Genomic DNA, 25,951 nt, shown 5'->3' with positions numbered 1-25,951 from the left:
AGTCTATGAATTGACATCAATAAAATAAGATAGATTTCTAGTCTGCAAATAGAAGGGGTACTGAGCAGCAGACAGGCACATTTAGAATATTCAGGAAATCTAAGTTATTTGTGTAGTAGCAAGTTGTGTGACAGTCGCCATGTGTGTGGGAGTTGTGTGTGTATGTGTGTGTGTGTGTGTTTGCCTGTCTGCCACTCAGAGCCTCCTCAGTGTTGTGAGTAGTAGTCTATCCTATTTCATAATTGTTATTCCATCCTAGATTTTCCATGGTTTATGGTCTAAAAACTGGATACATATAAAGGAGATTGCTTGCATATGTCTGAGGCTACAGTTTGCTGAATTTTAGATTTTATAGCTCCACAATCACAAAAGACAAATTGAACTAATATTTTTTCAGTGGCTGCAGGAAAACCAATTACTGTGAATTCATCATGAATTTTTGCAGTGTCCTTTTTGAATGTAATGTACTTAATACTTGAAAAGCAGCTAAAGGCAGCCCACAACAGTGGCAAACACAAACACAGCAGCAGTTTCCTCTTTAAACAGATGAACAGTCCAGATTCCAAACATGTCTTCCATTGATAACAGCAAGAGAGGCAGCAATTATAGCGGTTAGTTAACAGAGCTCTGTCAACACTGGCCAGTTCAGATCAGAGGAATATCAAAATTGACAAGTCACGTGTTAATCTCTGGCCTCCATACCAATGTCTGGTGGAGATAAAATGCAATGACATACCAGTAGCTGAGATACATATAAAATGCCTTGTCCATTAAGCAATGGTTAGTAAGAAATTTAAGTTATTTGTGTAGTAGCAAGTTGCAATATTAGGCTGAGACTAATTAAACATGTTATTGTATACATTGTTTGCCTGTGGTCATGGGAAAATGACTACAGGCATTTCCCCCTGGTTCAAGACATTTAGTGAGCAACTGATCAATAATATCAAAGGTTTAACTGTGACACTAGAGAATACTAAAACTGTGTTAAAAATGAAATAAAAACAAAAAACATCATACTAAATCAGCATATATCTGGGTCACTTAGGAACTATAGAATATCGTCTTGCAGTTAGAAATGAAACTATTCACCTTGCTGGATGAAATGAATCTTGAAATATTGAAACACTGTAACTTACTTTGGAAGTGAGTAAATGTGCAATTTAAAGTGGTGAACAAGGGCTTTAAACAACTACAAGATTTTAATGAGCAGGAATTTAAAACAATAGACAAACAGATCTCAGATGTTCAAGTAAGAAGTTTGAGAGTGTTGGAATAAACCAACATTTGGATGTATCTGCAATTTCAGGTACTGCCACTTGCTACTTTGGAGAAGCATGTAGCTGACCTAGTCAATACTAAAGTATAAGAAAGGAGTGAATCTTCTATAGATACACCTCATTCTAATGTAGAAACAGATAAAACAGAGAGTGAACTACAGGAAATTTGGGATGAATTAACTAAAACTAAGGAAGAACATTTTAAGCAAACATTTATGTGTTCATGGAAGTATCATAAGGTACACCATGCTTGGATGCCTGGCTCTGAATGTACTTAAACTGTAATGAGTATACTTATGAGGATTTAAGCCTTGAGCACACTATGTGTCAAGAGTAATTGGATATCAGTGGATGTACCAAAGCTTGTAGTGGTTTTTGTTATCATTGTGAGAAGTATTTGAACAGCAATATCTACTTGAATGGAGCAATATTCTATGAAAATATTTTTATGTAGACTAATGCACAATTTATTATATGTAGAAGCAGTAAGGTTTATTAGTAGTGTATCCTACATAATTTTAGGCGTGAAAGAGTCAGAAGCCTATATTTACGACGTGCCTACTGGCCAAATCCCAGAGTTGTTTTGGTTATTTTATACTGAGGACACAATAGTGCATGTCTGATGGGGTGTGCCTCTTGAAAACTAATATCTGAACTGGAAGCATTTTCAGTTTGTTATGTTGGTTAGGTTTTTACTATTTTATTCTCTTACTCTTATTTATTTACCTCAGCAATGAAAGTATCTATATAGTTATTTGTTTATTGTTGAAGGAAAAGAATAGTGTTAAGATTAATTTGGGTCACTGCATATTGCTAGCTAATACCTAAGGGTACAAGACTGGAATTCAATATTTAATGATACTTTATTAAAGAAAAGGAATTTTTTTCTGGTGTGTAGGCCACCTTATGTTAAGTGTGCTTACATCATTATTGGTTATATAAAGGAAAGTACACATTACTTTGACCTCATTTTAAACTCAATGACATGGAGCTAGTGAAAGTCTTTCATCACAGTTCACAGTTAAAAAAAGATACTAGCAAGTTTTTCCACAACTATGAAAGTCCATAAAAAAATATAGAGCTTCCACATTTGAAGGCTATTTTCTTAGTGCACCCACTAGGTGGAAAGAAAAAGGTCTCATAAGATAGACAGGATTAAAATATAAGTTTCTTAAGAAACATCTCTTACAACTAACATAGATTTACATTAGAATGTGGTGACAACAGGTATTAACAAACTTTAGCCAGCAATTAGACTGCAGAACCTAGAGTTCTTCACTTTTGACAAGGGGATTGGGGTAGCAGTAAAGGGGAGGGGGGGGAGGGATTCTCTGTGAAGCATAAAAATGATGAACTGATATCCAGATATGAGTTTCCTCCAATAGAATATGAGGGCGTTCATTGAAACATATGAGGATATTAAGAGTTACAGTAGTGAGGGAGTAGAAGAAAAATACTGCAGAAGACAGAGTAAAAACCAGGTATGAATAAGGGCTACAGCAGGAGTAAGTTACCTTGATATATATCTATAAAAGGAGGAGATAGAGGTTTATGCTATTAGCAGGATATTATACCCAAATCTGTATAAAATGGAGGATACATAAATAGGGACAATATCACTGTGGATACTTAGATGATTGTGCAGAGATTCTCTTTCTGTGGAAAGAGATGCATCATGATGGTTACTACAAAGGCTGATACTGTTAGTTTTGAGGTACCTCCAAAGCAGCAAAGTATAGGAATTTACCTGGGTTGGTCAATCTGTTCCATATGCTAATTTAAAGATGACATAATAAAGACACAAGTGTCTGAGTTTTGTAAGCTATTCTCTAGGTTTGGAAAGATAGAAAATGGATTACATAATGTCTGACAACAAATACTTGTTAATTTTTCAAAACATATAACTCCTCTGGTTCGGTGGCAGCTTATAAAGGGTGAAACTGTTTGATGATGAAACTGGCCTCATAACAATGAAGGTGGTGTTCCCTGTAACAACTACAAAGGCAACATATAATTATAGCTCTGAGAGTTTTGTACAGTCCTGTATACTATTTCTAGAGGAATACTTATTTTCATTTTTATCTTTATCAGGATAATTATTAATATGACTGGGTTTATAAGAATTTTTAATGCGAGGTATTGGTGATATAGTCCATGGAATTGGTTTAATCTGAATATCGAATTTACATATCCAGTTATTAACGAAAGCTTTAGAAGCATTGCTAGAAAAGCTTGAATTCTGAAATAGATATACTCATTTAGATGAAAGATGAATGATTCGATTAAATGGCAATTGGACAGTATGTCCTTATAATGACCATGAGAGAAAACAAAGAAATATTGTAAAACTGTCCTATGAATGGAAAATAAATATTTGTTTCTTGAGGTCCCATGTCCACAGTAACAGTGATTATCTGTTATAAATGTTAATAAACTTATCAAAGTGAAATATGTACCTATGACTGTTCCCTCTCTTGTGGAGCATTCCACTGTTAATAAATATGAATAAATATATTAACTGAAAATGAGATACAATTACAACCGTGATGGTACTTATAGAGACAAATGATATTAATTCCCCTAGTGAGAATGTCAGAACGAGTTTGAACTTAACTACTTGTGGATTGGTTAGCATTCCACAGCTGATGACATCACTCACCTGAAGGAAGGAAATGTGTATTGTAACATACCAGTTGGATGAAGTGGTGAGGAATCTGTTGCGTAACATATCAGTTGGATGAAGTGATGTGACTCTTAATTAGAATTTCCTTCTATAACAGGCAAGTTCTGTACTAGACTCCATACCCATCCTATTGAATTAGAAGGAATTACCATGTTGATACATTGTGATATCTGAAGGTTTTCTTCCCTGATAATGATTTACACTCTCACAACACGTAAAGTGGTGTCTGAAATATAGTGAAAACTTCAGTGGGTTAGAGGAAGAGCAGTCATGACAATGCCTATGATGTCACAAAGACAAGAGAAAACCTGTTATATATATATACTCTCAATTGACATCTGTTAATGAAGACATATATTTTCAGACTTTGCCCTTAGCATGGATTCTCTCAATTGACATCTGTAAATGAAGACAAATGTTTTTGGACTTTGTCCTCATCAATCTTTTTGTGATGTTCCACATAATATAACAACTTTGTAGTGTACAGTTATTGTAATTAAGAGTACAATATATGTGAGATGATGTTATCAAGAAGCCTCACAATTATTTTGAGAGTTAGATGTTGGACTCATACTCTTAACATCCAGTGGTAACTGCAGCCCTTTGATGAAAGAAGTTGGACCAGAAATGGGTGAGTATGCCAAAATAATACGCTGAGCAAGATTGAATAACAGGAAATCTTAGCTACTCATATCGTACCACCTGATACCATGGTAAAGAACCAGCAGAACATCACAATACTTTCTTTTGTGAGAAAACAAATAAAAATGAGTTGAACAACAAGGAAATGTTTGTCCTGTTCACAAATGAAAAGAGACAAGCTGTTACAGGACGATGCAGGCGCTTGGGCCTTCCGTATATCTCCATAGATTCCACACCACTACACTATCAGATTCCCAAGCCCATTTGGGAGTTCTAATTCATATTTGAATGACCTTTGAAATTCATATTTAGATTTTCTACTAACTCAACATTACACGTATTCTGTATGATCAAAGATTAATTTAGAATAGTATCACGGAAGTGGATTTGTTTCACCACTGGGAACAAGACTGAGATGGCTGCAGATTAATTCTTTTAATTATCTGCAATTGGTTTAGAGCAATGCTAGAATCTTAATTAAAACAGTTGCTTTGTAACTATGGTAATGTAGAGTCAGTTTACCTGAAATGAATTTGAGGTTTTCAAGTAATATATGTACTTGAGTATATGACACAGTTTTGTTAAGCATTCATTTAGACTATTTCTTTTACATCATTTCTCTGCCCAATAAACATATTCAGAGGGAAATGTGGTCACTAAAGACTTCACTGAACTATGTTCATAAGGGCATAAGAATTAGATGGGAGATAAACGACAGAGGCCAGCTGTTTAGCTGTGTCGAAATATGTCACTTACCTTGACTGGATGATGTCTCGAAGCTTTGATTGTATGAGGCCCTCAGTGAGTTTCTCAGTGGTGCACATATAATGGAGTTTAATAGCATATTTTGGGCATTAGAATATACCAAGAGAGAGAAGAGTCTCAGACTTTTGTAACACATTCATTGAGTTCATACAGCACTGATGGAGTACGTTTTACGAAGAGTGTAGCTTATTACCATAAATGATTCAAAAGTGTAACCATATATGCATATATGTAGGGATAGGCCTACCTTATCGGATGAACTGCAATTTTTAACATTAATGTTCAATCTATTTGAATTACAATGCAGTAAGAATGTTTACTGCACAAGTTTTTATTCCTCCATTTCTTTCCTGTCAGGATGGAGTAGGGAAACACTCCATTTACACACATCCCACCCTCAACCATGTATAATATTATCTAGAAGAATGGATGTGAATTAACAAACAGGTTGTTGATTTTGCTCATTAGAACTTGTCCCTTGTGAAAAAACTAGGATCACAGGGGAAAGGCTACTGCCTTGAGATGGAACAATTTTATAATTTGAATTGTATTCTCTTTAAAATGAGCTGCACATTCTACCTATATTTACATTTATATTTATACTCTGTAAATTACCTTACAGTGTGTGGCAGAGGGCACTTCATGTACCAGTGTACCACGCAAGTCATTTTAGGTGTGTGGTGGAGGCCTTTGTGTACCTGTGTACTAGTGGTCACAATGTTGAAGAGAAAGAGACTAATGAAGCATCCCATTCTCTGAATTGGCCATTGATTTTTACATTAAACAGTCAAGGACTGGGGCATGAAACCTCTGGATTAAATATAGTAATCTGAAGATTATTTTAGTTAACTGTTTGTGATTTTTGTAAAATATATTTTAAATTAGATTTTAAGTAAATTATAATGTTATGATGTAACAGTAATTGGTTCAAATCATTTATCTCTGACAGGCAGCAAAGGCTGCCAAAGGGTAAGAGATGTATGTTATAGTATCAGGCATCATCCAAAAGGGAACTAATTACATCTGTTGACACATATGGTTCCAACTTAGGGCCTTCCTCCTTTTTCTTATTTATATCACTGCCCTTTCAGCAGTAATGTTACCAGATGACAAGTATGTTCTGTTTGCAGATGATTCAAACACTGTAATAAATAGCAAATCTAGTGCAATTGGATGTTGTTGTTGTTGTGGTCTTCAGTCCAGAGACTGGTTTGATGCAGCTCTCCATGCAACTCTAACCTGTGCAAGCTTCTTCATCTCCGAGTACTTACTGCAACCTACATCCTTCTGTATCTGCTTAGTGTATTCATCTCTTGGTCTCCCTCTACAATTTTTACCCTCCACACTGCCCTCCAATACTAAATTTGTGATCCCTTGATGCCTCAGAACATGTCCTACCAACCGGTTCCTTCTTCTTGTCAAGTTGTGCCACAAACTCCTCTTCTCCCTAATTCTATTCAATACCTCCTCATTAGTTATGTGATCTACCCGTCTAATCTTCAGCATTCTTCTGTAGCACCACATTTCGAAAGGTTCTATTTTCTTCTTGTCTAAACTATTTATCATCCATGTTTCACTTCCATACATGGCTACATTCCATACAAATACTTTCAAAAACGACTACCTGACATTTAAATCTATACTCGATGTTAACAAACTTGTCTTCTTCAGAAATGCTTTCCTTGCCATTGCCAGTCTACATTTTATATCCTCTCTACTTTGACCATCATCAGTTATTTTGCTCCCGAAATAGCAAAACTCCTTTACTTTCCTAATCTAATTCCCTGAGCATAGCCCGACTTAATTCGGCTACATTCCATTATTCTCGTTTTGCTTTTGTTGATGTTCATCTTATATCCTCCTTTCAAGACATTGTCCGTTCTGTTCAACTGCTCTTCAACGTCCTTTGCTGTCTCTGACAGAATTACAATGTCATCGGCGAACCTCAAAGTTTTTATTTCTTCTCATGGGATTTTAATACCTACTCTGAATTTTTCTTTTGTTTCCTTCACTGCTTGCTCAATATACAGATTGAATAACATTGGGGATAGGCTACAACCCTGTCTCACTCCCTTCCCAACCACTGCTTCCGTTCCATGCCCCTCGACTCTTATAACTGCCATCTGGTTTCTGTACAAATTGTAAATAGCCTTTCGCTCCCTGTATTTTACTTCTGCCACCTTCAGACTTTGAAAGAGAGTATTCCAGTCAACATTGTCAAAAGCTTTCTCTAAGTCTACAAATGCAAGAAACGTAGGTTTGCCTTTCCTTAATCTGTTTTCTATGATAAGTCGTAGGGTCAGAATTGCCTCACATGTTTCAACATTTCTACGGAATTCAAACTGATCTTCCCCGAGGTCGGCTTCTACCACTTTTTCCATTCGTCTGTAAAGAATTCGTGTTGGTATTTCGCAGCCGTGGCTTATTAAACTGATAGTTCGATAATTTTCACAATGGTCCACACCTGCTTTCTTTGGGATTGGAATTATTACATTCTTGATGAAGTCTGAGGGTATTTCACCTGTCTCATACATCTTGCTCACCAGATGGTAGTTTTGTTAAGCCTGGCTCTCCCAAGGCTGTCAGCAGTTCTAATGGAATGCTGTCTATTCCCGGGGCCTTGTTTTGACTTAGGTCTTTCAGTGCCCTGTCAAACTCTTCACGCAGTATCATATCTCCTATTTTATCCTCATCTACATACTCTTCCATTTCTATAATATTGTCCTCAAGAATATTGCCCTTGTATAGACCCTCTATATACTCCTTCCACCTTTCTGCTTTCCCTTCTTTGCTTAGAACTGGGTTTCCATCTGAGCTCTTGATGTTCATGCAAGTGGTTCTCTTTTCTACATAGGCCTCTTTAATTTTCCTGTAGGCAGTATCTATCTTACCCCTAGTGAGATAAGCCTCTACATCCTTACATTTGTCCTCTAGCCATCCCTGCTTAGCCATTTTGCACTTCCTGTCCCAAGCGGTTCTAGGCACTTCAGTCCGGAACCGCGCGACTGCTCCGGTCGCAGGTTCGAATCCTGCCTCGGGCATGGATGTGTGTGATGTCCTTACGTTAGTTAGGTTTAAGTAGTTCTAAGTTCTAGGGGACTGATGACCTCAGATGTTAAGTCCCATAGTGCTCAGAGCCATTTGAACCATTTTGAACTTCCTGTCGATCTCATTTTTGAGACGTTTGTATTCCTTTTTGCCTGCTTCATTTACTACATTTTTATATTTTCTCCTTTCATCAATTAAATTTAATATCTCTTCTGTTACCCAAGGATTTCTATTAGCCCTCGTCTTTTTACCTACTCGATCCTGTGCTGCCTTCACTACTTCATCCCTCAGAGCTACCCATTCTTCTTCCACTGTATTTCCTTCCCCCATTCCTGTCAATTGTTCCCTTATGCTCTCTCTGAAACTCTGCACAACCTCTGATTTAGTCAGTTTATCCAGGTCCCATCTCCTTTAATTCCCACCTTTTTGCAGTTTCTTCAGTTTTAATCTGCACGGCCTTGCCGCAGTGGTAACACCGGTTTCCGTGAGATCACCGAAGTTAAGCGCTGTTGGGCGTGGTCGGCACTTGGATGGGTGACCATCTAGGCCACCATGAACTGTTGCCATTTTTCGGGGTGCACTCAGCCTCGTGATGCCAATTGAGGAGCTACTCGACCGAATAGTAGCGGCTTCGGTCAAGAATACCATCTTACGACCGGGAGAGCGGTGTGCTGACCCTACCCCCCTCCTATCCACATCCTCCACCAAGGATGACATGGCGGTCAGATGGTCCCAGTAGGCCACTCATGGCCTGAAGATGGAGTGCTTTTTTTTTACCTGCTTGATCCTCTGCTACCTTCATTATTTCATCTCTCAAAGCTACCCATTCTTCATCTACTGTATTTCTTTCCCCCATTCTTGTCAATCGTTTCCTAATGCTCTCCCTGAAGCTCTCTACAACCTCTGGTTCTTTCAGTTTATTCAGGTCCCATCTCCTCAAATTCCTACCTTTTTGCAGTTTCTTCAGTTTTAATCTACAGTTCATAGCCAATAGATTGTGGTCAGAGTCCACATCTGCCCCTGGAAATGTCTTACAATTTAAAACCTGGTTCCTGAATCTCTGTCTTACCATTGTATAATCTATCTGAGACTTTCCAGTATCTCCAGGCTTCTTCCATGTATACAACCTCCTTTTATGATTCTTGAACCAAGTGTTAGCTGTGATTAAGTTATGCTCTGTGCAAAATTCTACCAGACGGCTTCCTCTTTCATTTCTTACCGCCAATCCATATTCACCTACTAAGTTTCCTCCTCTCCCTTTTCCTACTCTCAAATTCCAGTCACCCATGACTATTAAATTATCGTCTCCCTTCACTACCTGAATAATTTCTTTTATCTCACCACACATTTCATCAATTTCTTCATCATCTGCAGAGCTAGTTGTCATGTAAACTTGTAGTACTGTAGTAGGCGTGGACTTCGTGTCTATCTTGGCCACAATAATGCATTCACTATGCTGTTTGTAGTATCTTATCTGCACTCCTATTTTTCTATTTATTATTAAACCTACTCCTGCATTACCCCTATTTGTTTTTGCATTTATAACCTTGTATTCACCTGACCAAAAGTCTTGTTCCTCCTGCCACTGAACTTCACTAATTCCCACTATATATAACTTTAACCTATCCATTTCCCTTTAAATTTTCTAACCTACCTGCCCGATTAAGGGATCTGACACAATTTTGGTAAACATTTTTGGAATACAGTGACCAATTAATTGTTATATTTTGATTAAAGTTCAGTCTTGATCACGTTATGTCTGTTTTAATGAGTAACCGGTTTTGGTTTTTTCTATAAAACCATCATCAGACCCATTGGCTCCCTTGGGTTGGTAGGTGGAGCTCTCCTTGCTGCTGTGCAGTCAACTGATCAGTTGACTGCACAGCAGCAAGGAGAGCTCCACCTACCAACCCAAGGGAGCCAATGGGTCTGATGATGGTTTTATAGAAAAAATTCGAAACCGGTTACTCATTAAAACAGACATAACGTGATCAAGACTGAACTTTAATCAAAATATAAGGGATCTGACATTCCATGCTCTGATCTGTAGAACGCCAGTTTTCTTTCTCCTGATAACGGCGTCCTCTTAAGTAGTCCCTGCCCGGAGATCCAAATGGGGAACTATTTTACCTCCATAATATTTTACCCAAGAGGACGCCATCATCATTTCACCATACAGTAAAGCTGCATGTCCTCGGGAAAAATTACAGCTCTAGTTTCCCCTTGCTTTCAGCCATTCACAGTACCAGCACAGCGAGACTGTTTTGGTTAATGTTACAAGGCCAGGTCAGTCAATCATCCAGACTGTTGCCCCTGCAACTACTGAAAAGGCTGCTGCCCCTCTTCAGGAACCGCATGTTTGTCTGGCCTCTCAACAGATACCCCTCCATTGTGGTTGCACCAACGGTATGGCTATCTGTAACACTGAGACATGCAAGCCTCCCTACCATGTACATAAGAAGAACATGGAATTTTGAGAATATTTTTCAGTATGTCACTGCAAGCATTATTGTACACCAGTACGGAGAAGAATTAAATCATATATTTATGATGGATATGGGAATGTTTCTGAGAGCAAATGTACAGATTAAACTAATGAGTAAAATAATTATCATATCTTCCATTTTTACTAATCAGTTATTTCGTTTCAGTAGAATAATCTGGGAATGAGAGCGAACCATTAATTGTGTAGTAATCATTAATTTCTTCCAGCACTATGATGTTTCGTAGCTCCCTACACTTGCTGTTCTTGAATTATGTAACTTGTTTGCTCATATTGTCAATTTTTGACACACAATTTTCTGCTTACACTGCACATTTAGCAATGTACACATGCAGTTAGGATTGTGAACACATTTCCAATTTCAAATAAGTGTATTATCTTATCTATCCTTCCAACATGTGCTGTTTCTTGATGCATACTGGAACCTTTACACCCTGGGTTTGATTTCATGCTAATGATACTATGTGATTCATAGAAGAAAAGAGACCTCTGCATGTGGAGTTTAAGCAAGAATTCAAATGAAGGAAATGAAGTTGGATGAGTAATTCCAAGAATCAAGAAACAAGAGAGAAGAAATGAGAAATAAGACGAAGACTAATTAAATTTGTTTGCTTGTTTTAATGTGTCACAAACATCACAAACAATCACCCAATTATGTACGTTTGAAAAAACCATGCAAACAGTTACTCTTTACAGGTATGCCTCTTAGAAAGAAAGACCCATGCTGACCCATTTCAGCCAGCAGGTATACACTTCTATATATAGGGAAACATTCCACGTGGGAAAAATATATCTAAAAACAAAGATGATGTGACTTACCAAACGAAAGCGCTGGCAGGTCGTTAGATACACAAACAAACACACACACAAAATTCAAGCTTTCGCAACAAACTGTTGCCTCATCAGGAAAGAGGGGAAGGAGAGGGAAAGACGAAAGGATGTGGCTTTTAAGGGAGAGGGGAAGGAGTCATTCCAATCCCGGGAGCGGAAAGACTTACCTTAGGGGGAAAAAGGACAGGTATACACTCGCACACACACACACATATCCATCCACACATATACAGACATGTATATGTGTGGATGGATATGTGTGTGTGTGCGAGTGTATACCTGTCCTTTTTCCCCCTAAGGTAAGTCTTTCCGCTCCCGGGATTGGAATGACTCCTTCCCCTCTCCCTTAAAACCCACATCCTTTCGTCTTTCCCTCTCCTTCCCCTCTTTCCTGATGAGGCAACAGTTTGTTGCGAAAGCTTGAATTTTGTGTGTGTGTTTGTGTTTGTTTGTGTATCTATCGACCTGCCAGCGCTTTCGTTCGGTAAGTCACATCATCTTTGTTTTATATATATATATAGATATATATATTTTAACATGCATGTCTTGGCAGAATCTCTTACATAAATTTTATGCATGAAATTCTGGGCTGGTGTGTAATGTAACAGACAGAGAGTCACCAATAATAATATACAACATGTCTTTTTAGTACACTTCTATATACGTTGGAAATTTCACTAAGTAGAAATAATATATATGATTGTGTTCTAATTTTCATCCAACATCAGCAATTGCATAATGTTATAAAGAGTTATAATCAGATTTCAAGGAATGTAATTAAATACAAATTTATTAAATGATGAAATCATTTGTTCACAAGTTAAAGAAGTTTTAATAAGTAGTCTTCAATGTGGGTTGAAAACAGTGTATTTTGTATAAAATTATGAAAGTTTAGAATTGGAGTTACCACTATTGTAGGCCAATAAAATATTAATTTATTTTTAATGAAAAATTACATATTGCAATGTCAACTGTTAAAAATACTCATCCTACAAAATTCAGCATTGAAAAATATTGTATTTCATGAAAAATATGTCTATGTTTCCTACCAAACTTACTGCCACACATAAATAATTTTGTACATGTATTTCTCCATTCTAAATTACATGATATATTTATTATAACAATACTGTAAGTACGAATTGTTACTTTTCAATATGAGGGCTGTGGAGTTGGGCCAAATCAGTTAGTTGTTATAGAGAATTGTTATTGAATTGTTAATGTGAATCACTACGTAGTGTGAGTCAGTTGTAATTAATTGGAATGAATAAATGATGAAAATAATCAGTATATCCCTGTTGGAATTTTTATTTAAATAACTTAACATGCAAGAATTACGTAAGAATTCAGTATAATTAAAAAAGCAGTGAAACAATGTTCAGAGAACAAACATGAACAACAATGAACAACACTCTTGGATTATTCAAGGCAAGTATTCACGATAAAAGCAGCATTTCTGCTCTAAAATGTCTATGATTTGCAAAATTCCTCTTTTAGTTGTTGAGAAAAATATAGTCTATAATTAGAACTTTGAGCTAAATTTTTATGCCTTGAATGAGAGCAGGAACATTACAATCCTGATGGCTGGAAGTAAAAGGATTGAATATTGAATCCAGCATGGAGGAAATAACATTGCTAATTCAAGGAGGCATTCATCAATCATTGACACCTATCTCTATATGGTGGACCAAAATGGAAGAATGAAGTTGGAGCAACAAGCCAGTATGTTTCCATTGTGGATACTGTGAGCATGTCTTGTGCAACAGTAAAGAGAGTAAAAGATTGTTGACAACTATTGTGTCACAAGACACCAAAGAACAGAACACCTCTGCACATGTCAAGCTACTGCAGGTAACTACAGTTGACCTGTGGGATGAAGCCTATCATCATACTCCTGGTTGAGGTCCCTCTCCAATGTGACAGTCATTCTCCATCAGCACACAAGAGATTCCAGATACTCACCCAGCTGCTGAAATTAGCAGTACTAAATGAGAGGACCATCTATGAAGGTGAGATCACCATAGATGATAATATTTCATGGATGATGGATGTCAGGGTGTCAGGAAATCAAATTGACATCATGATCAACAACTAAACTGTTCAGGAACTACTCAATTTTGGGACAACATTTTCTGTAATCTGACTCTTATCAACAAGTGAAGAAGGTTACATTTCAAGATCACTGGCCCTTGCGCTGAAAGTTGCACAAGTAAAATATGTTCAGTTAACAGCACCTAGGTCAGAATCATTCCCATCTAAATTTACAGATGTTTTGTACACATGCACTGTGGCTACAAGAGGTCTGCACTAAACAAACAGCACAGTCACATGTCAGTCCAAAGTATCAATCAAAATACCCTACCCATCCAGATGTCATCTTAATGATATGTTCACTCCAATTTCAATAGGCCACAGCATCATGACTGTTTTATATTGTATGTTTGATCAACATGTCCATTATGGCAATCACTTTGAAAATCTTACAACATATGAGCTGCATCAAACCAGTCTCAGGACTGAAGACCACAACAACAACAATGAGGTCACATTTTCCTCTGCCTAAAGACCCCCCTGGAAATGAATATTGCTTCAGTTTTGGGCCAGTATGTTCCAGGCACCATGTAACCTGCCTGTCTCTCTTGACATAGTAAATAAAGCAATTAATTTTCATGCAGATACAGGAGCAGCCACTGTTTGAATGAGTGAGCATATACTATCAGTTACAAGCCCCGCCACTGGCTCCTACAACTTTTGGTTTAGTTTCATTCAAACCAAAATATTACCATTACCAGGCAATTTTATGAGTACATGTGATACAAAAAGGTATCATGTGCAATAAATATTATAGTTATTACCTTAACAAATGCTGCTAATATTTTGTGTGAACACCTTTACATCTCTCAGCTTCAAACTACAGGATGAAATTAATCCAATTTCGTCTTTTATTCCCTTTAAGGAAATAAGACAATGTTATGAATGTACCGCTTTTATTTGCACAAGGGCTAGGTGTGCATCATAATTCTAAGCCCACACTACATTTAAACCAATCATGACCCATAAATTTTTCTTGACCCAACCCATGCCATTCACAGTTAGAAGCAGCCTTAAGAAAGAATTAGATAGATTATTGTAAGTAAGAATAATCAAACTAGTGGTGGCCATCAGCTAAGCTACACCCATTCTTGAGGTCATGAAACCAAACAATTCTTAATGTACTTGTGGAGATTCTAAAAGCATAATTGACACACAAGCTACAGTAGATATTGACTCCATTCTTTACATCAATGAGCTACTTTCTAAATAACCTGGTGGAAAGTGTTCATCAAAAATTGATCTTGCAGAATCATATCCCCAATTCCTCCTAGATGAGTTTTCTAAGTAAATTGCCATTTTGAACACACTCATTTGCTTATATAAATATGACAGATTGCCTATTGGGATACCAAGTGCACCCACCATATAACAAACTTGTAAACATTTTTCAGTAGATTAAACAAGGCAGGCCTAAAATGTAATCTCAATACATGTAGTTCTTCCAAGAACAAACAGAATAGACCATGGTATATTCTTAGTTATAAAAGAACATTGGCAAAACTAGCAGCATTTAAAAGCCTTACACACATTACCAACAGCCACTGATGGAATTGTAGGTTTTCCTGGGCAACAAACCATTATGTCAAATAAATTCTGAATGCATCTTAGATAATGCACCTGCTTAATAGGCTTAGACACTACATACGTATGGTCTTCAAAGATCAATTCTATATTCCTTAAACTGAAAAAAAGTTGAGACTGGCCACACATTCAGCAACTTATAAGCAGTAAACATTCAGTTCTTTGGCATATGCATCAGAAAACGAACAGGTACCATCGTAGCAATAAAAATTCAGATGGAAGTGAGCAATCAATTGCATATGCATCCAACACAATGAATCAGGCTCAATTAAATATGTCATAAATCAAAGAAGAGGCAGATATCCAATACCTGTGGAGTGAAATTCCATACAATTACTGGTTAAACATTGCTAGTGGCAAATTATGGGCCTCACAACAGTGGGTCAAAGCAAGCAGCACAGCACCCACAGTGCTGAGAACTTTTACTCGGTGCACATAACAATGAGAGTTATTACAAGTCAATTTAAAAAATGTTAATGCAAATAAACTCTCCTGGTTATCAATAAGTCCTGAACATCACTTAACCAACAGGATATAGTCTGCATACAACTAGACAAGTATCATATATAGTTTCCCAAAAACGACACAAACCATTGCAAGACTCACAGAGTATGATCCTCTAACCAGATGAGTCATAATAAAAATAAAAAAGGTTAAATAAGAAACAGAATCAGAATTTCATTGTCTCATAACATACAAGTAAAATCACTGCTTTAGCCTACAGGAAATTCATCAGTTTATAACTATAATAAATTATACACGGAATATAACATTTATTATGATATAACTCCAAAATCTGAATTAAATTTTCTATTGCCACTCAAATAATCATATCATCATTAAAAATTACCCAACAGAGTGATATATAATTTTCTTTTTATCACTTCAGTATCAACTTTTCAAAAAATTATGTCTTTACCCTATTGCATATTTTCATTCCCATGTATTGTGGTATCTGCATGAAAAGATGAAATCTATGTATAAGAAACATAAAACTTTCTTTGTTCCTAGCTACATATCTGTGCCAGAAGTTATTAAAAAGAAAAGAGAATTATTTCATGTATGTAAAATGTGGGAACACCTTGTACATTTAGGTCTCTGGAAAAAGAGTCCTAATGACATAGCATTATTAGCTTTACTTTCACATAGATATGCTTGATAAATAGTAAATGGGATCCTGGTGATAAAATCTCAAGCAGAACATCACATGTTGGTCATTCCCCAGTCCCTCCTCTAAATGTTCTGTTATGCTTGTATGAAAGGCACTAGCTCATTATCATGTTTAGAGGCCAGCCTTATCTAATGACAGAAAAAGTAATACACATTTGTCCAGCATGTACAGAAACACATGAACACTAAATTCAGTGTTTACCACATAAAATATGTCCTTGAACTTGTCAATGAATCAATATTGGCTATGCAGGATGCTTTCTAACATCAATGAACTAACTTGTCAATGTGTAATCGAACTACCCCTATGTAATGGACATCAATTCAAATACATCTACAGAAGACTGTCAGAAAAGTCTTTTTCTTCTAGTAGGATTACTAAGTAACATTTGCAAGATAATGGTCCTCAATTTATTTCATGTATCTTCTGCAAACAAAATGCAATAGCTCAGCTTACAATGGCCCCATTATAAATATTATCTCCAGAGTACACTCTCGCTCATTTTCTGTGCACAAACAGGAGCACATCAGCCAGTGGAAACAGTCCATCCTCAGACATGCCCACCACCAGTGCTTACTAGGCACAGTCTTCCATTTTAGTAGCAGTGTAGTGTAAAGTACTGGCACTTGAAATGCTGCTCATAGCAACCCTCACGTTGCACAGGCTTTTATTCATTTGTTTCAGTTAGAACAGTTCAGAATAGGCTGGACTACCAGGGAGACAGCTCCTTCCATTCCTGCAACAGGTACACCATGCTTTTGTGAATTTGTTTTATGAGTTTCACAAAGGCATGACTTATTTTCAGTTATCTGTGTGTTTACTGTCTGTAAAGCATATCTCCACTGTCTTTAGTACGGATAGCAACTGTGACTGCTGTGTTCCGATGTGAACTGAGTTGGTGACCCTTCGTTCACAGCTCCATGAGGTGTTGGTTTTGGTCATGCAGCTTCAGGCTGCTGACAATGAGCATCACTGTGGGGGGCTGGACATGGGGATCCAAAGAGTGTCCAAGCAGTTTCCTCACATCCCCTGATCAGTCTTCAACTGTGGCTGCCCTGGGTACTGCCTTACAGTGAGGTTGAGCCCACAGTCGTGGTTGAGTTGGAGGTTGCTGCTAGGTGTGGCAGGTCGTTAAAGCCTCTCCAGGGGGCCAATCTGAGGGCCTCCCCAGTTTAGGGGATGAACAGATTTCAGGTGCTAACTGTGGCTGATGTAGATCCTGAGCCAGATGCAGCCACTCCCTGTGTTCCAGAGCAAGCCTCTAGTCTCATTGGCCCTCAAGGTCTGGAAGGTATTACTGATAATCAGGAGCTTCAATATTAGGTGCATAATGGGACTCCTTAGGGATCTGGCTGCCAAGAATGGGAAGGAATTCAGTCTGCACTGTGGGTGCATACTGGGAGGAGACATTCAAGATATGGAACAAGTGCTTCCCAATGCCTTGAAGTGCACAGGGTACAGCCAAATGCAGCTGGTGGCTCATGTCAGCACTAATAATGAGTATCACTTTAGATCAGAAGAGAATCTCTCCCCTTTGAGGTGTTGAGCTGAAATGGTAAGGACTGTCAGTCATACTTGTGAGATAAAGGTGGGGCTCACCATCTGTAGCATCATCAATAGAACTGATTGTGGTCCTTTGGTGCAGAGCCTAAGGGGATCAGACGGTAGTGGGGACTGTGTGGAGGGGACTCTATGTTCCCCCTTCCCCATTAGGGTCTCGGGAAACTACAGAAAGGGCACATCAGTATAAAAGGATGCAGGATGAACAATCGTACCGTAGCTGTAAATTATCATAGCAGATCTCCAAGCGCTAATAGAAAGCACTGAAGCTCAAATCGTTATACATACAGAAAGCTGGTTAAAGCCAGAAATAAGATCAACTGAAATTTTTACAAATGACCTAACAGTGTTAGAAAGGACATATTAAATACAGTTGATGGAGGAGCGTTTATTGCTGTCATCAGCACAAGGTGTACAACTTTGTTTCCGCCATTTGCCAATAGGTGGCGACAACGGTAAGTAGCGGTCAAAAGAAACAGATCGCAGACATCAGGCAGTTAGCTTGGAGCTCGGTCAACATAACCTCATTCAAACATAAATCAATTTATGTCTGCATCATAAAGTTATTCTTGACTGAAAATGTCAGTTTACGAGCCTAATTCTCATCCTTTGTGGGAGGTTTTACTGTTTTGTTTCAGTATGAAGAAAACAGCGGCTGAGTCTCATCAAATGCTCTCAAGTATGTATGGTTAGGATGCTGTTAGTGAAAGAACATGTCATGAGTGGTTTCAACACTTCAAGAATGGTGATTTTAATGTCGTAGACTGGAATAGTGGTGGAAAAGAAAATGTTTTCGAAGATGCAGAATTGGAGACATTGCTGAGTGAAGGCTCACATCAAACTCAAGAAGAATTGGCACAATTAGTGGGAGTGACACAGTAAGCCATTTCAAAATGTCTCAAGGCAATGGGCACAATTCAGAAAGAAGGAACTTGCGTCCCGTGGGAGCTGAAACCAAGAGATGTTGAACGGTGTTTGTGTGTTTGTGAACAGTTGTTCCAGAGGCAGAAACGGAAAGGATTTCTGCATCGCATTGTGACCGGGGACAAAAAATGATTTCATTATGATAACCCTAAAGGCAAAAAATCATGAGGATATCCCGGCCATGCTTCCACATCGATGACCAAACCGAATATTCACGGCTCCAAGATCATGCTCTGCATTTGGTGGGACCAGCTCGGTGTTGTGTACTGTGAGGTGTTAAAACCAAGTGAAACAATCACATGTGCTCGTTATCAAATGCAATTAATGTGTTTGAGCAGAGCATTAAAAGACAAACGGCCGCCATACAGCGAGAGGCACAATAAAGTGATTTTGCAGTACAACAACGCTCGACCCCATGTTGCAAAAGAGGTCAAAACGTACTTGGAAACATTAAAATGGGAAGTCCTACTTCACCTGCCGTATTCTCCAGACATTGCTCCCTCTGACTATCTCACCTGCTTAGATCAATAGCGCATGGCCTGGATAATCAACACTTCTGATCTCATGAAGAAGTCACAAATTGGATCGATTTGTGGATCGCTTTAAAAGATGAACAATTTTTTCGACACGGGATTCACAAAATGCCTGAAAGATGGAAGAAAGTAGTGGCCAGTAATGGAAAATACTTTGAATGATACATGTGTAACCAATTTTTTTCATTAAAGCCCCAAATGTTGGGGAAAAACAGCTGAAGCAAAGTTGTACACCTTGTAGCTTAAGAAGTATTAAAATTGAAGTAGATCGTTCCTGTGAGGTAAGTACAGGTAGAGGTTATACTAGACAACCGGAATAAAACTCAGATGATTTCAAATAGGTACCCCACTCTCATACAATTATAGCTGGTGTGACTTCAATCTACCCTTGATATGTTGGTGAAAATACGTGTTTTAAGACAGTGCTAAGCATAGAACATTGTCCAAAATTGTTCTGAATGTGTTCTCAGAAAATTATTTTGAACAATTAGTTCAGGAGCCCATTTAAAGTGTAAATGGTTGCAACAACATATCTGACCTCTTAGCAACAAATAATGCTGAGCAAATAGGGAGCGTCAAGATAGATACAGGAATTAGTGACCACAAGATTACTGTTGCGAGACTGAATATTGTAAAGTCTGAATCCACCAAACATAAACACAAAGTATGTGTTTTTAAAAAAGCAGATAAAAATTCGTTAGGTGCCTTCCTAAGAGACAATCTTGACCCCTTCCAATTTGACTACGTAAGTGTAGCCCAGATTAAATTCAAAGAAATGGTACTGAGGGCAACTCAGTGATGTATACCAAATAAATTAATAAGAGATGGTACTGATCCCCCATGGTACACAAAACAGGTCAGAACACTGTTGCAGAAGCAACAAAGAAAGAATGCCAAATTTACAAGAATGCGGAACCCAAAAGATTGGCGAAGTTTTACAGAAACTTGAAATTTAGTGCAAACTTCGATTTGAGATGTTTTTCAGAGTTTTCACACTAATACAATTCTGGTTGTAAGTAAAGTACATTAGTGGAAAGACACAATCAATATATACACTGTGCAATAACAATGGTGATGTTACTGATGACAGAGCCATTAAAGCAGAATAACTAATCACGATTTTCTGAAATTCCTTCACCACAGGAAAAGGAAAGTAAATATTCCAGAAACTGAACTAAGAACAACGGCCAACATGAGTAAGTCAGAAGTAGATATCCCCAGTGTAGCAAAGCAGCTGAAACCACATAATAAAGGCAAGACCTCCCATCCAGGTTGAATTGTGATCACATTCCTTTCAGATACAATAGCGCCATACTTAGCAATTGTATACAACCATTCGCTCATTGAAAGATATGTACTTGAAGACTGGGAAGTTGCACAAGTCACACCAAAGCCTAAGAAATGAAATAGTAGTAATATACTGAATTGTAGATCCATTTCACTCATGTTGATTTGCACTGGGGTTTTGGGGCATATACTGTGTTCAAATTGTATGAATTACCTTGATGAAAATGATTCATTAACAAATAGCCAACATGGGTTCAGAAAATGTTGTTCTTGTGAACACAACTAGCTCTTTATCCTCACAAAGTAATGACTGCTTTCAACGGAGGATATCACACTGATTTCACATTTTTAGATTTCCAGAAGGCTTTTGACACCATTCCTCACAAGCAACTTCTAATTAAAATATGTACCCATGGAGTATAATTTCTGTTGTTCACTGGGTTCATCATTTCCTGTCAGAAAGAACACACAGTTCATAGTAATTGATGGACAGTGATCGAGTAAAACTAAATTAACACCTGGTGTTCCCCAAGGAAGTATGACAGACACTCTGCTCTTCATAATCTACTTAAACAATTTAGGAGACAATCTGAGCAACATTCTTAGATTGTTTTCGGATGATGTCATTTACCATCTTGTAAAATGATTCAGACAAGATATCTATATGGTGAAAACTGTGGTAATTGACTGCAAATAATGAAAAAAGTGAAGCCATCCACATGAGTGGTACAAGGAATCTGCTAAACTTCAGTTGCACAATAAAATCATACAAATCTATAACTAGTGATATGAATATAATAGAGGGAAACATTCCACGCGGGAAAAATACATCTAAAAACAAAGATTCTGTAACTTACAAAACGAAAGCGTTGGTACGTTGATAGAGACAATAACAAACACAAACACACACACAAATTTCAAGCTTTCGCAACCCACGGTTGCTTCATCAAGAAAGAGGGGAGAGGGAAAGATGAAAGGATGTGGGTTTTAAGGGAGAGGGTAAGGAGTCATTCCAATCCCGGGAGCAGAAAGACTTACCCTGGGGGGAAAAAGGAACAGGTATACACTCGCACACACACATATCCATCCGCACATATACAGACACAAGCAGACATCAATCTAAAACTAGGGATTACAATCATGAATAACTTAAATTAGAATGACCATACAAATAATGTTATGAGGAAAGCAAACCAAATTCTGTGATTTATTGGCAGAACACTTAGAAAATGCAACAGGTCTACTACAACAACTGCTTACACTATGCTTGCCCAGCCTCTTCAAGAGTATTTCTGTGCTGTGTGTGACCTGCATCAGACAGGATTGATGGAGGACATTGAAAAAGTTCAAATTTTGTATTATGATGAAATAGGGGAGAGTGTGCCATATATATGATAGGTGAATTGGGTTGACAATCATTAAAACAAAGGTGTTTTTTGTTGCAGCAGGATTTTATCATGAAATTACAGTCACCAACTTTCTCCTCAGAGTGTGAAAATATGTTGTGGATGCTGTCCTACATAGGGAGAAATGATCATCATAATAAAATAAGAGAAATATGAGTTTGCATGGAAAGATTTAAGCGTTTGTTTTTCTGATGCGCTGTTTGAGAGTTGAATGGCAGAGAAATAACTTGATTCGATGATCCCTCTGCCAGGTACTTAATTGCGACCTACAGAGTAATGATGTAGAAATAGGTGTGGATTGCTGGCACTCTGTCATCTGTACTACAATCCCCAGTTCTGTATTGGCGCAGCAATGTGGGCCAGGACTACAGTGGAGATCCCAAATTGACTGCAGCTATAGCCCAGGCACCTCACTGTGAGCAAATGTGACACCAGAGAAGGCAGTGTACAGTGCCATTATAAACCAGTTGTGTCCCTCCAGCCAAAATAAAAAAAAAAAAAAAAAAACTGTAAGATACCCAAGTCTCCATCCTGCTGACACCACAGCAATCAAGCTCATCAGTTAGACTGCCTACATGAACTGAAGATGATAACAAAGAGAAGCTATTGGATGCTGAACATAGCCAGGACACTTCAGGCCTTGTGTGTGCTGTATTGCTGGATATAAAAATCATTGAGAAAAGACAAAAATGAAAATAATTTAGTTGACGGCACTTCCAGCCCATCGATGTCCAACAAATGGTGCCTCACGCTTTATATTGCTCATAAAAGACAGAGTGCAGATGGGACTCAATCACTTGGTGGTATTAGTTTCATGCTGTACTCACTGGATTATCAGTTGGTCTAGTTACAATTGACGACACTTCACCAGGAGTCTATTTATACCCTCAAGAATCTAACTGATTTTGCTGTTGCTGACTGTTCACAAAACTATACGATTGCTAATTGGTGTTGCTCACTTCGTTAGTGACTATAACTCAAAGCATTATTATCAAAGCTTCTCTCTCTCTCTCTCTCTCTCTCCATCTGAACAGTCCTTGAAAGGTCCAATGGTACTGACTGGCCGCTGTGTCATCCTCAGCCCCACAGGTGTCACTGGATGCAGATATCGAGGGACATGTGATCAGCACACCGCTCTCCCGGCCGTATGTCAGTTTCTGAGACTGGAGCTGCTACTTCTCAATCAAGCAGCACCTCTGTTTGCCTCACAAGGGCTGATTGCACCCCACTTGCCAACAATGTTCGGCAGATTGGATGGTAACCCATCCAAGTGCTAGCCTAGCCCAACAGCACTTAACTTCGGTGATCTGATGGGAACCGGTGTTACCACTGTGGCAAGGCCATTGGCATCAGAGCTTCTGGCAGTCAATAATTAATATATTTGTGTCTTGTAAAAATTTTTCAATCATGATCAATAAATTACAGTTAATCTTTTCATGAAGATCGAACAATAATAATAAGATATAATTTCAGCTGTTGAACATAAATTATTTCATCAAACAATGGAAAATCCAGGATGGAATGTAACAACATGACAAGGATAGTTGCTACTCACCATACAGTGGAGATGCTGGGACACAGAAAGGCACAACAAAAAACTGTCAGAAAGTTAGCTTCCTTTGTTGAAATCAGACAACACACACACACACACACACACACACACACAATGTATGAGACTGTGGCCATGTGTGTGTGTGTGTGTGTGTGTGTGTGTGTGTGTGTGTGTTGTCTGTTTTTCATAAAGGCCTTGTTAGCCAACTATGCAACAGGTTTTTTTTTTTCTCTTTTCACCTTTCTGCAACTCAGCATCTCCGCTATATGATAAATTATTTCATGGCATTCAGAGTCTCTACAACTGCTTCTTGACTGGCCCATCAGGTTCTGTGCTCTCTTCCTGTATGTAAGCTGAAGTATGTTTCTAGCATTTTTGCTAATGAGAACCTTCGTGAGCTTCAATCATTTGCTAATTTTGGCTTTCTGCTAAGGCCCAGAGGCTCCTATCTATGTGATCAATGTAATATGATTATTTTATTTTTATTGTTTTATTTTGTTGGCTTCTCAGTACATCAACATAGTCACTTCAAAACTTACAGAGCTGCCTTTCCACAAATTGCTAAATAACTTAAAACTCAAATTTCATTAACATTAAGAATGTCTTAAATAAGTCAGACAATATAACATGTGAGATGCTGAAAACAGACTTGGACACCACTGTTGAGTTATTGTACATCCTCTTAGAGAAGGTAGGAGAGAGGAGAAACTGCCAACAGATTGGAAACAAGGTATTATCATGAAAATACCCAAAAAAGGAGATGTTACTAACTGCAACAACTGGCAGAACATTACCCTATTGTCAGTATCGAGTAAGGTACTTTCGAGGACCATTTTATACCGCATTAAGGATTCTGTGGAAGCACAATTAGGAGAGAGCAGACAGGTTTTAGACACCATTGAAGCTGCATGGACCTTGTCAATACTCTCAGAATTATTCTGGAACAAAGTGTGGAGTGGCAACACATCCTCTACTTTACCTTTATTGACTTTGAAAAGGGTTTCGACTGTCAATCGAAGTGTCATGTAGGTTACATTTGCAAAATGTGGCAGCCCAATGAAGATTATTAACATAATCAAGGAAATGTATACAGACTATGAATGCCAAGTACGACATAATGGAGAACTAACAGAGCCTTTCCAAGTTAATTTGGGAGTACAACAAGGGTGTATTCTTTCACCAACACTATTTCTTTTGGTGTTGGACCATGTCATGAAGAGAGTGATGGGGAGACAGAAGAAAGGTGTGCAATGGGGGTGCGGGATAGGCTAGAAAATCTAGATTTCGCAGACGACATCTGCTTAATGGCACAATGATATCGAGACATCAAAGAGAAACAGGCCAGGTTACAGAGAGAGGCAGAAGTTGCATGCCCGAAGATAAATGTTTGCAAAACCAAAGAAATGTGGATACATTTGACCATCATAACTAGGCTGGCCATTGATGGAGAGGATGTGTAGAACAGGTCCAATCTTTCCTCTATCTCGGAAGTATAGCCACGACTACAGGAGGTGCTGAGGAGGACATCCATAGTCGTATGTGCAAAGCAAGTGGTGTGTTTGTACAACTGTACCCTATTTGGAGAAATAGAAACATCTCAAAGAAGACCAAACTCCAGCTTTTCAGTAGCAATGTGAAGGCTGTTCTGTTGTATGGTTGCGAAACTTGGAAGGTGACTAACCACATCAAAAACCAGCTCCAAGTTTTTATCAACTGCTGTCTCCGGCATATTTTAAATGTGAGATGGCCAGATATAATGACAAATGAAGATCTTTTGAGGGAGACAAATCAGCAACCAATCAATATACAAATCAAGGAAAGAAAATGGAACTGGATAGGGCATACATTGAGGAAACAAGATGGAGCTGTTGAAAGGGTGGCATTGGACTGGGACCTTCAAGGAGTTAGAAAACGTGGTCATCCCAAACAGACCTGGGAAAGGACGATTGAGAGAGAAGCTGCAGAGGATGGGAAAACCTGCAGTGAAGTGAAGAGACTTGCTAGAAATCATACCATATGGAGGAATTTCATCACGGCTCTATGATCCAGAGGGAACGACAGGAACTAAGTCAAGTAAGTCTTAAATAAGTCAGT

The 25,951-nt window shown here is 38.1% G+C and overlaps 1 protein-coding gene across 1 annotated transcript in view; it reads right to left on the bottom strand.

The window, feature by feature from the left end:
• The window catches only part of LOC126194771 (1-phosphatidylinositol 4,5-bisphosphate phosphodiesterase classes I and II), a 435,021-nt gene that overhangs the window by 69,540 nt on the left and 339,530 nt on the right, over positions 1-25,951 (bottom strand). The window lies entirely within an intron of this gene.

Source organism: Schistocerca nitens, chromosome 7 (genome assembly GCF_023898315.1).
Source record: "Schistocerca nitens isolate TAMUIC-IGC-003100 chromosome 7, iqSchNite1.1, whole genome shotgun sequence".
In the NCBI taxonomy this organism is placed as follows: Eukaryota; Metazoa; Arthropoda; class Insecta; order Orthoptera; family Acrididae; genus Schistocerca; species Schistocerca nitens.
This window is presented reverse-complemented; position numbering and strand designations above follow the sequence as displayed.